Genomic DNA, 10836 nt, shown 5'->3' with positions numbered 1-10836 from the left:
ATGTGAACGTGCACGTACCCAGGCTGAAAACACTTGGGTATAATTACCGTGTTGTTATCAACCTTAATAGGACAGCTTCTCTCTGACAGGGAATGTTTGGTTAGTTGAAGCTAACAGAGATTAATCCAGGATATAATAATCTAGATTAGTAGCATAGGACCTTAGTGTCAGACACTTTGTTTATTAGTTGAATCAATAAATAAGGCCTTGATAATAAACATTGACCTGTTCTCTAGCGCCACCATCAGGTCAAACTTTTATATTATAATTAATTTATCTGGAATAGTTTTCATCTAAATATTTTCTAATGTGTGGTGAACATTCATGACTATCACACAATGAACCATAGTGATTGATGTTGGTGACCCCACCCCCTCCCTCCTCCCCCCTTATAGACATTTATTTACTTATTTCTATTTATTTTTTGTAAAATATATAATAAAAACTCAAAGCGTGAACAGAAACAATTATTCCTTCACACCAGTCATACTAGTGGTGGTAAGCTACATTGTAGCCACAGGTGTCCTGGGGCAGACTGACAGAAGTGTAGCTACCATTTGGTGCCTACGGCCCCTCTGACCACCACCATCATTCATACACAGTTCATACACATTCCTATGGAGTTATTCACTATAAAGTTTCACTCCTCTTTTAACAGTGGATGAGTTTTTATTTATTTAATTATTTATTTTTTACTTTATGGGTTTTTTTATGTTTTTGTAGTTGTTTTTTGTGTGTGAGGGGTTTCACATGTTTGAAAATGAAAAAATTAAATAACTTTACAATGTCATGTATCATCTCTGCCTCTGTAGGTGTGGAGATGTAAAGTCACACACACACACACACACACGTTTTACACCAATGTGTGTAATATGTGTTCATCACAATGAATAAATATCATCATGATCATCTTATGTTTAATCAATTGTATCAAATTAGGAAAAGTCATAAAATATGAAGCAAAAAAAAGTCTATTATTTTTTGAGTGATAAACATTGAATGAGATCAAATTGACCCCAAGAATAATAGGAGGGTTAAAAGGATTGCTGCTACCATATATGGTCAAACGGAGGAGTGTCTTAATGTAAATGAGCCTGAACATGTGCTAGCTTTAGAACAGGTGGGATTAATCAACACTGCTGTGTGTACGACCTCTGTCCACACGCTTCATAAATACTGATTCTTTTTGTACTGGTGCACATTCTACATTTCATTGGTCTGAACGTATTTAGAACCAGTTCTATGAACGGATCAATAAATGAGGCCCCTGGACCATCAGGAAGACAACCAGCAACCTTCTTTATGTGGACTCACTGTGGGTCAGTAGATGGACCACCTTTGAAGTGCATGACTTTGTCCATGGACCGGTCACTTCTAAAGGACACACAGCTGACACACACACACACACACACACACACACACACACACACACACACACACACACACACACACACACAGTGTAACACTGATGTACAGAGGTGTGAGTGCTGAGCTCTGACGTGGTCTCACCTCTGATCTTCAGTCTGAATCTCATGTTGTTCTTTCACCGTGTCCTGATCCATCTCCACGTCATGAGATGATGAGCTGAAGATATGAGTGTGAGACAGACAGCGCTACCTGAGTATCATGGTAAAGAGTGTAAACACACATTAGAGAAGATAAAAGATGTCAAAGCTCTGAGTTTCACAACAAATATCTGGAGCTCTGAAGTTTAACAGGACACTGACTGGATGAGAGTTAGTGCTACACACTGTGATGCTAATGCTAAATGCTACACGCTGTGATGATAATGCTAAATGCTACATGCTGTGATGCTAATGCTAAATGCTACACACAGTGATGCTAACGCTAAATGTTACACACTGTGATGCCAACGCTACATGTTACACGCTGTGATGCCAACGCTACATGCTACAAAATACTAAATTTCATTTGGTCGCATCTGTGCGAGGGCTTAGGATGACCTTATTTTGAAAATCCAAAAGGATGAAACTTCCTCGTCCTCTCTAAGTCCTCCTCCTGTGAATCAGGGTCAGACACAGACACTACACATGCCACCATGTCCCCAAACACACAGCTGCTGCGTCACCAACACTCAGGAGAGACATGGTCCATGCCGCGTTCACAGATACTGGGACAAACACAAATAAAGTTAGCAGATAAAGTCAGACTTAACCACAGTTTCATTAATGCCATTCATCCAACAATGTGGAATTAGTGAAAATATTTTTAAACGTGATATATTTTGCTGTAGTAAATTAAATTAAATTAATGAATGAATGAATTAATAATAATAATGATTAATTAATGCCTGAAAATGTGCCTGCAGAATTACTTGAGTTTACTTCACACACAACTCAGTTTTATCTACCCACATAGGTTACATGTCTTCATTTTTTTTTTTTTTTTTTTTTATTCAACAGTATCTTTTCAGTTCTGTTATTTGTGAAAAAGTGCAAATGAAGTATTTGAATATGATTACCTCACAGATTTTGTTAAAGTTATAATCCTGATTTATTTAGTTCACTCCTGCTGACTTTGACGAACCATTTAATTATTGAATTAATCTTGGTATAAGTGCATAGTAAAAATCTAACGCGTATTTGTATATATGTATGAACATAATAAATATGTTTTCAATGTGTCTGGATGTGTCCTTCTAAATAGAAGTTGATTGTATGCATAAAAGTTGTATGACTATTATTATGTCAATAAACATTGGGATGTGATTGATCTTAATGCAAGTTTAAGAACATTAAAGAAAATTTAAAGTAATACATCCTGTATAGTAAACAATACATATCAACACATTTTTAACCAAATTATTAGTGGCCTGAACTGCATCAAAAAGCAGATAAACTAGTTGTTTACACTAATCTTTAAAAGGAATTTACATGAGGAAAAAAAAAATATTCATGGAAATACATAAACATATATTGTAAATACACATACATATGAGAGTGTACTGTATACATAATATAAATCAATGCTGTTATTGATGATTTACCAAAAATCCCTGTTATGTCACCCACCAACTTTTCGCAACATTCAGCAAGAAACCACATTTAAAAAACATACTTTTGACTAGAATTACAGGAATATTTTTAAAATTTGTGATAGAGTTTCTTCTCTTAAAAGTACAATGTCAATGTTCAATCTAAATGTTAAATATAAATATCAATCTAAACTTTTAATCTTAAATCTAAATGTACATCTAAAGCTAAATGTTGAATCTAAACATTAAATGTTAAATCTAAATCTAAATTTCAAATGTTTAATCCTAATCTAAATGTTAAATGTGAAATCTAAATCCTAAATATAAATGTTAAACCTAAATGCCATGGGTGAAACTAAATATATAGCTAAAATGCAAATTCACCAAAAGAACCAAAATAAAAGGAAATTTAAATTTAATATCTAGAATTAACATTTAGATTTAGATTTAATAGTTAACATTGAGATTTAGATTTAATAGTTAACATTGAGATTTAGATTTATCATTGACATTATCTTTTTACGAGAAAGCAATTCTCACAAATTTCACAAATATTGCTGTAAATCTGGTTAAAATGTTTTTTTTTTTTTTTTGTTAAATGTTACAAAAAGTTGCTGATTCATTTAGCATGCACGACATTACAATTGGCACCCATACATCAGTGATATATTTATGTAAATGTTTCTTTATTGTTTGAATCAGGAAGCCCTGTGGAAAGAGGAGAGAGAGAGAGAGAAGAAGAAGCTGACAGCCCTGCAGGACAACATTTCAGGACTCTACAGCTCCTTAGACGTAGTTTGGACAGTAAGACGCCATTATTTTATGACATTTTAGATATTCTATAGAACATTATTCACTGATGCATTGCTGGATGTTGTGTTGATCACGTGTACTGGGTTGTGTTTGCCTGGTGTTGTCTCAGGGACATTTACAGCCTGTGGTTTGGTGCTTCCTGTTTCTGTTCTATCTAGGCTGTAATAAACTGTCAGTCTTACACAGGAAAGTGTGCCTCTGTTCATGTGTGCTGTGTATCTTTATCAGTTTCCAGGATCCTGTAACTGTAGTACATGAAAATAAATTATCATTTACTTTTGTGTTTGTAATGTTAATGTGTTAAAACTGTTTTATTTTATGTTGCTTCTATTTGATACAGCAAATGTTCTCTGTGTGTGTGTGTGTGTGTGTGTGTGTGTGTGTGTGTGTGTGTGTGTGTGTGTGTGTGTGTGTGTGTGTGTGTGTGTGTGTGTGTGTGCCCTTGTGTGCGCAGAGTAGATAGGTTGTTTTTTTTTTTTTTTTAAATATCTCGATACTTTCAAGCTATATCATGATATACAATATATATCTGGATATTTTGCCTTTGCCTTAAGATGTTTCTTTGATGCATAAAATTGAACCAGAATGGCAATACCTAATATAGATATATTAATGTTTTCTCTGTGATGTAATTGGGGTTTCCTCTAACTAATATAGCATAACATACCTGTTTTTCAGAGACAAACCTTTAAAATAAGGTCAGTCAGTTAAAGCTACATGTCTAATGTCACACGGGGACCTTTATTAATATAAGTGTAGAGAATAATATCATAATTCATTAAATAAATGATGTGTATTCGTGCACATTTTAAATTCAGCTGACCAAAGTGCTGTACAGTTTTTTTTTTATTATAATTAATGATCAATTGTTAGGGCAAAATATCCAGATATGTATCGTATATATGATATAGCTTGAAAGTATCGAGATATTAAAAAAAAAAAAGAACCTATCACTGCATGTTTCACTGTCTACTCTGCGATGGCCTTCTGATGACTTTCCCTTTAAGGTCCCTATGGTAACCATGGTACCGTAAGGCTAGAGGTGAGGCAGACTTGCCTACTTCCTGATTTGTACTGAGCACATGGACATAGTTTAATGTTACGTTTCTGTTACCATCCCCTCTGTAACGACTAATAAGCAGTGTTTGAGGTTCCCCTGTATACAGTAAACGTACAGTGTGATGGTAACCAGTTGTTTTGAGTTCTGTTTATAACGTTATTGACCCACAGACACCTCTGGATCTATACAGCACACACAGTGTTTTACTGAGCATCAAAGACTTTCTCATTATGGGGACCATGTCCTTAGTAATATGTTAGGTTACTGCTTTGGTAATCTCACCCCACTTTCATAAGGCACAGCACCACAGTAAGATAGATAGTAAGAGCAGAATAAACCATACTGGTGGCTCTACGGAAGAAACTTTTAAGGTTACGTGAATTATATCAATATTACAATATAGTCCTATGCTATATCTCCTAAATAAATATATCAATATTTATTAAAAACTTGATATATCGCCCAGCCTTAGTTCTGTCTCATACATTTTCCAACAGTCTGCTACATTACAACAACCATTCTTTTCCTTTCTAACCTCCACAGTCTCACTGCAGAGAAGATTTGCTGAAAAGTAAAATCAAGACTCTGGAGTCACAGTTACATCATGTCTACATGCAGGTGAGCAGCAGCTGCTAAAGAAGCAAAGAATCAATTTGTGTGTAAGTGTAAGAGTAGATGTTGCTCTTTACCTTTGTTTGACACTTTCTGTGATGTCTCTCTCCTTCCTCAGAAGTGTCTCACTGACAGCGTGTAACGTGTCAGCCAGCTTACACTTAATGTCTGAAAAAAAAATGTCTAATGATTAGTGCGCGTGCAGAAGTGGTGGAGACCGCCCCTATTTAAATGATTCTGACGCACTGAAGACGTGCACTCCTCATTCCCTGGGGTTTTTACGCCTTATTAGCTCATGGAGTGACATTTCCACACGTTTTAACACCTCTAAACCTTTAGTGAATATGCCTCTAAATTTCTCAGCTGCAGAGATAATTTGGAACAACTTTTGGAACTGAAGACTTGGTTTGACTCAAATAAAAATAAAAAAAAAGTATAATATTTTGAAATCGGACATTAAACTGACTAAAGATAAGAATAATAAATAGCATAAAAATAGAGAAAGTGAATGAAATATAATTTCTGGGAGTCATAATAGACAATAAACTATCTTGGAAGTCACATATACAGTACATTACAGCCAAAATAACAACGTCAATCACAATATTACAAAAAGTCTAGTATTTTTTAAATCAGTCATCACAATAGACCTTGTTCTGTTCCTTCATTCTCTCATTTATTACTGACTGTGTAAACGTGTGGGGGAACACATATAAAACAAATACAGACTTAATATTCAAAGGTCATAAAAGAGCAATAAAAACAGTAAATAAAAGCACATGGAGAGAACCATCAAACCCACTCTTCATCAAACTGAAGGCACTGAAATTCAAGGATTTGGTCGACCACAAAACAATTCACATCGTGTACCAAGCAAATCACAATCAGTGACCAAAGGGAATCCAAGAGTTATTTCATATAAGAGAAAATAAAGACAATGTGAGGGTGATATACATGATAAAAACAGCCTGTATGACCCAACACATAAACACACTGTATATCAGTCAAAGGTGTTCATCTATAGAACCATTACAGTGAAGAAATGAAAACCTGTATCACTGAAAAAGTTCAAACATACTGTATGTTTACAAACCAAGCTCCTCTTTCAAAGAACAATGTAGAAAGAACAATTACAATTACGTCTATAATTACAACTCAATTACCATTACGGTAACCAGCATTTTTTCATATTACAATTAAAATTACAATTGTTATTTTTCCCATTAAAGTCAATTACAATTATGTTCTCAATCACTAAAGTTCAAATGATGTTAATCACAATTACTGAGCCATTAATAAATAAGCCTTATTAAACCGAACCTTCCTTTTGTGTTAGCTTTATGTTAGCATCTCTAATGCTAACGGGTCAGTTTGACCCATGTTTTAAATCAGCTGTAAAATACACTAATAAATATTATCTATCATCTAATTAGTTTCTTATCTATTGATTACCTTGTTAGGCTTCTTAATCAATGAAAATATTGGTATTAATATTTATGGTGTGGACGTCTGAGCCTTTTTTCTGTCAGCACTGTAAATCTGAACGTTCAAAGTCATTAAATAGATTAAGTAGTTTACACTCAAAAATATAGAAAAAGTTCTACTAACTTCATTATGTTAAGTTGGTGAAACAAGTTCTTTCTTTTTAGTGACTAATATTTTTTGAGTAAATGGAACTATATTTTTTTATAATTAAATATAACTTAAAAACCACTTAAGTACAATTTAATATAATATAATAATTACATGTTTAGAATGATAAACTTATTTCTGTTGTTTTAAATGGGGATTATTAAAAAACAAACCTACTTCATATAACACTTTAATGTAACTGTTATCAATAAGTACACGTAGCCAATCATCAACCATTTAGGTTCTGGAAAATTCTGATTTTTAAGTTAATCGACTGCCTCAATGTTTGTGAGTTGTGGAAACTTATTCATGTTTACAGTGAGTATAGCATAGATTTAATTTATTTGATGGTAAAATGAATGTGAAGTGAAAACCTGATATGAAACATATTTGAATCATTGTTAACTACATGTGTGTAAGCCATAGAACTGTAAAATGGTTAAACAGGTTCACGTTAAATTGTAATTGACAGTTTAAAAAAAAGAAAAAAATCATTTACAATTACAAAGACAATTTTCTGAACTAAATTTGTTTCAGTTACAATTCCGATTCTAATTGCATGTAATGAATTGTAATTGTAATTGTAATTGAGGTTCCAACCGTGGCAGCAGCAGATGTTTGACAGCAGTGGATCCACATGGTTGAGTCAGTGTGTGATCAGAGTGAAGCTGCTCATCAGACACTCACTGATTCCTCACCTCACATCAGCTCAGAGCCTTTTCAGCTGCGTCTGTGTGCGTCTGTCACCAGCTCACAGTGTGAAAACAGCAGAGTGACGTTAGAGCGTCCAACCTGCTCACTAACACAGCTCTAGTCTCATGTTGGAAAGGGAAGGATCACTTCTGCATTTCCTGGAACTCATGAGGGTCTGCACATTTTTATAAAAAGTGTTATTCGCCCTCGTCAGCATGTTTTGTAACATCTGTACAACAGTCACAGTTAGTTTTATCAGCAGATAAACCTAAAAAACAAGTGCAGTGCAGTGTGACATGCACAGAAAAACATAATTTCCCCCTGTTTCTGTGTTAAAGACGTGTCTCATGAACAGTGTTTGGAATAACAACGTTTAAAATAACGGTGTTTGTTTTACAGTAACGGGGTAATCTAACTAATTACTTTTTTTGCCATTACAATGCCGTTATTGTTACTGAACGCAAAATGTGGTGCGTCACATGTATTGATTGAATAAACTGTTTTCCTAAAGCTTCTTACTCAGCTGTAGTGAGGAGGTGGGTTGGAAACAAGGTGAGCGATTATGATTGACTTATCATGTTTCATGGTAGCCAATCAGAGCCAGTGTTTTTACACTGTGCCAGCACGCACGCACGCACACACACACACACACACACACACACACACACACACACACACAGGATGAATCAGCAGAGATGATGAGCGTGAAGCAGTCTGATGAAAAGTCATTTTCTAGGTGGCGATACAAACACTACTTTAAATTAATTGTGGTCACATCAGTTGTAAACAACTCAAATATAGTAATAAAAGGAATAAAGTCTGAGTACTAGTAGATTAATAAAACTGGGGCCAATGGCTGAATCACCTGTGTGTGTGTGTGTGTGTGTGTGTGTGTGTGTGTGTGTGTGTGTGTGTGTGTGTTGTGTGTGTGTGTGTGTGTGTGTGTGTGTGTGTGTGTGTGTGTGTATGTGTGTGTGTGTGTGTGTGTGTGTGTGTGTGTGTGTGTGTGTGTGTGTGTGTGTGTGTGTGTGTGTGTGTGTGTGTGTATGTGTGTGTGTGTGTGTGAGATGTGATATGAATTGTATTTTATGGCAGTTTTACTAAAAAAGAGAAATGAAAATGTCAGAGAAAGAAAAGGGAAACGAAAGAAGGAAGTAATCATAATGTCTCCTTCAAATTAAAACTACTTCTGTTGTGTGTTCAACTGTGTGTATATGTAAGTGTGCGTATGTTTGATCTATGTCTACATGCATTGTTACATAGGTGTTCATGGCAGTGATGATTTTGCTGACTAAACATTATATTTCACAGTTTTTCATCGACTACATTTTTATAAATGACAATAAAAGACTACGACTAATTAAACAAATACAGGTGAACAAAATCCATAACAAAATATATTGATATTTACGTGGACTAATAAAAACTACACTGTTCACATGGGACTAGATCCAAAAAAAGTGAGAATTTAGAGAAGTCACATGATGCTCATTTTGAGACGTATTTCTCAGGAGAAACATCTGAGAAGCCTGAGAAAGCACTTGGTCTCCATCACTGCTCATTGATATCTAGGAGATGGAAATGTGACATCATCTCATCTTCACTTTGGCGTTGCTATGGGTTTCCAGCTCGCTGAGGAAATATAGACTTCATTGTTGTCAACATTGTTAGAAAACGTTTGTCAACGCTAACACATAGTGTCACCATGGAAACACACACTGAACTACACAATACTAACAACAAAGAGCATTACATTAAATACATGTGATCTTAAACTTTGAATTATTTCTGTCAGGTTGGATTATAAAATAAGATATTTGATGGTTGTACATGATTGTATATGATGTAATAAAGACTAAATCAGTCATTTACAGTAATCAACAACATTTGGTCTTCCTCTCCTCTCTCTCCTCTCTCTAACCACATCCACTGATCTTTGATCCAAACTATCAAAGGAAAAAACAATCACATCCACTCCTTTGTTTCTAATGAGTCCAAACACAGATCAGCTGAATCACTTTCAGCTGAAAACTACACTCAGCTGTGTTTGGAATGGCATTGTTTTAATGATTTTATTGTCAATATGTTTTATGTCATGTTCAATAGATTTAAGAAGATATAACCAGGTTAAGAAAACAATGTTTAGCAGTTGAAGGTTATTATCAAAAAAACTTGTTCATAAGTTGTTTATTAAAAGTTAAAGTAAATTTGATGTTTATTTGACCTGAAAATATGTTTATTTTAATGAGTATGTGTTTAACTGCATTTTATTTTGAAGAAGCTTTTATTTTGACAGGGGAATGAGAAAAAAAAGGACGGTGCCACTGCAGGGGGGAGAGGAGAAAGGGCAGATGATAAAGAAGGTGGTGCTGCTGTTGTTGTGATTCTGGTTTAGAGTCATGCACACGGGACAATGACAGCATTTAGTCTGAGAAACACATGGACATTCAGCCTGAGGCCAGGTGAAAGACTTTCTCTGCTTAAGTGTGGGTTTGACAGCGGTGCATGAGAGTTTGCCGTCGGTGCACGTGGAGAGATAGCATCCATTAGCTCAGTGGATGGGGAGGAGCTAACTGTGTGAGTTGTGGAAGGCGGGCAGCACTTCTGTGTTTGGACCAGGAGCCACAGATGTGTTGCTGAGACCAGGGTTGCATACTACATCACTGTTTGCCATCAGCCATGAGGAAAAATGAAAGATACTTTAATGAATTCTCTGTGATGGCTGGTCTTTACATTTTATTTGGTATAATTTAACAAATGTGAAAGTAAAAATAACAAAACCAAGCACATTAAAATTATAAATAACAAACATATCATATATCATATCAAAGTTAAAGGGGCTACACCAATATGCTTTGTACTGATGTGGACTTGCAGCAGCTCTTGAGGATGGTCACTATGGAGATGTGTAGACTAAAAAAAATGCTTTGATCTCAACAAATTATCATTAAACCTAAATAAAACTAATTTTGTTATTTGGTAAGAAAAATATAGATGTAAATATAGACATAAAAGTATTTCTATTGCTGTC

The 10836-nt window shown here is 34.9% G+C and overlaps 1 long non-coding RNA gene across 3 annotated transcripts; it reads right to left on the bottom strand.

The window, feature by feature from the left end:
• Window positions 1-1030: 1030 nt before the first annotated feature.
• On the bottom strand, window positions 1031-7946 carry LOC114458707 (uncharacterized). 3 transcript variants are annotated; one of them, XR_003673113.1, is made up of 4 exons: window positions 7713-7912; window positions 5558-5648; window positions 1510-1584; window positions 1031-1389 (listed from the first exon to the last, which is right to left on the bottom strand). It is a non-coding gene; the product is annotated as an uncharacterized LOC114458707 (long non-coding RNA). The 3 variants fall into 3 exon arrangements; XR_003673112.1 differs by having other exon boundaries at window positions 1038-1389; window positions 7811-7946; XR_003673114.1 differs by lacking the exon at window positions 1031-1389 and having other exon boundaries at window positions 1399-1617.
• Between the last annotated feature and the right edge of the window lie 2890 nt (window positions 7947-10836).

This window comes from Gouania willdenowi, unplaced genomic scaffold (assembly GCF_900634775.1).
Source record: "Gouania willdenowi unplaced genomic scaffold, fGouWil2.1 scaffold_164_arrow_ctg1, whole genome shotgun sequence".
Taxonomy (NCBI): Eukaryota; Metazoa; Chordata; class Actinopteri; order Blenniiformes; family Gobiesocidae; genus Gouania; species Gouania willdenowi.
Note: the sequence above shows the minus strand (reverse complement) of the source record. Positions and strands in the feature narration are given on the sequence as shown.